Consider the following 2,497-nt stretch of genomic DNA (forward strand, 5'->3'; position numbering starts at 1 on the left):
CAGAAGACGAGAACACAATTTCGTCCAATCTTTGTGTAGGATATTGCAAAGAAGGCGGGATTAAAGCTAAAGGTAGGTTGTGGGTGTAGTGTTTATTGCGCTCGACACGGAGGCTGTTCCGTGTATAATACACTCCCTCCGTTTGTAGGGAAAATTGCATGTACAAGCATGACCTTGCAGCGGGAGAAGAAAATACCCCAACAGAACAGCTGAACTGGAAGTCATCTGAATTACTGGCAGTCTCTACGTCATCAGAAGTGTAATAAGAAGAAATGTGAACAGCGTTGATATTTCTGTCTTATCCAAATCATATATATTCGCCATCGACAAATACTCTAACCAAGGCTTCTAGTATTTGAAATAAAGCATATTAATTATTACATTGAGAAATTGGGTCTAGTCTTCTTCTTCTTCATCATCATCATCATCATCATCATCTATGTAGGCTATAGCAAAACAGTTCAGCAATAATTCAATATTTGATCAACATGTTTACTTGGTTTCATGGGACCTAAGAATTACAGGGTTCTATACTCCTAAACTTTCACATTTTTCTTGTGCAGCATTGCCCATCAATTTGAGAGTGGTCATCTCTCAGGTAGCTAACATTATAGGCCTAGGTCATTATAGTACATTGTGAAACTAATAGCATCATTTGAGTGTCCCTTTTCAGCAGGGAAATAACAAGAGTAGAAACATTACTGAGGTTATCATAATCATAGCAGGTCAGGTCACATGCTGTGAAAACCAAATGAATATGACCGGTCTCCTGAGATAAGGACTAAACCTAAACTAAAGCGCATGCTCAATGGAGTTAATGTCACTGTAGCTACAACTCAGGATCCTCTACCACTCCCAGAGTTTCCGTTGTTTGTTGTAATCTACGGAGGCAAAGAAACACGGTTGACAATGTTTACTTTCATTACAAACTCACTCACATATTGAAGCAGCATGACTCAAATCTCTATCCCTAATGACCAATAGCTCAAGTACTCTTCTCTTTACTTCACAGTGTTTTGTATCATTAGTCAGTGTTTATTATGCAGTAACATCGGCCTATGGAGCAATGTCATTATTTACAATGTGTAGGTTTGAATGGTTTTCAAGGAAAAGTGAACATGTTGGTTTCTTCTTTATGATGCAAATTCATTCAAAGAAAATTAATGGCCTCTGTTTACCCCGGGTGACTAATCTGAGTGTAATGGTCTATAATACAGCTGTACTGGCTGCACTTCACATAGCATTGGGTTGAACTTTGACACATTCAATTATCACAGTGGTAAAGTCTGGTGTAAATCATATATCTTTATTGATATGTAAGTGGTTAGACAAAAATAGTCATTTAATTCAACAGAAAAAGCATGCTTTATTATTTGATCTGTCATAACAACAGGGAGATATCATCATCTCAGTTCAGCTGAAAATGGCAGTGCTACATTCTCTATACTTGTAATCAGGATATGTACAGTATCCTGCAGGGTTAAGGTCAGTTGTCTTTCAATTCCAGACAATTCAGGAAGTACACTGAAATTCAAATTATCTTAAATGCTTTTCAATCAGGAACATTTGGAATTGTAATTTGGTTTATTTTCTGAATTTACTGGAATTTAAATGGATTTGGCCCCAACCCTGGGGGGACTACAAAGAACTGCATATTGACTGACAATGCTGTGAGACTACACTGCATGGCAAATAAATGAAACAGTTGAAAGATGAGCGGTCACTGCTTGTATCTCCATTCTCTCCTGAAGAAGGCAGGAAACGCTATTAATCTCCTCGGTTAATTGGGGGAGATGAGGGATGTTTAGAGATGGTGGTAAACTTAGCTCGTGTTTGACAAAGACTTAGTCAATCTTTAATGTATCTGAGTGTTCAGTATTGGCCTTGGCATTTATGTAATGAGAAACCATTTCAGCCTTGTAAAAACATTAAGTAAACACAAAATATGAACTGCACAAAGACCTACAGATTTTTTGAGGAATATCTTTGGTTGCTTTTTGACTGCATCATCTCTCCTTCTCTCTGCACTGACTTCTCCCTCCACATGATCACCCTGCCCCCCCCCCCCTTTCACTCTGTCTCTCTATCTCACACACACACACACACACACACACACACACACACACACACACACACACACACACACACACACACACACACACACACACACACACACACACACACACACACACACACACGTCCTCTCTCTGTGTTCTGTCTCACTCTCCTCAGAGAAAGCACTCTCCTTAATCAGATTCCTGCCTCGTTGATTATCCTAATGGTGTTCCACAGAGACCCCCCCCCACCCACCCACCCACCCCGGCCCCATCATCAAGGTCGGTCAGACACAGAGGGCTATGGAGACACGTAGAAAAGCCTTCTGTAGCACTGTCTTCGAGCCAGACCCTGTGTGCTTTCAGCCCTTCTGTACATTGTCTCACTACTTTGTTTTCCAGAGGCATGTCTTGTAGGTAGAAAAAGAACACGAGACAACAGC

The sequence above is a fragment of the Salmo trutta genome, chromosome 32, assembly GCF_901001165.1.
Source record: "Salmo trutta chromosome 32, fSalTru1.1, whole genome shotgun sequence".
Classification (NCBI taxonomy): Eukaryota; Metazoa; Chordata; class Actinopteri; order Salmoniformes; family Salmonidae; genus Salmo; species Salmo trutta.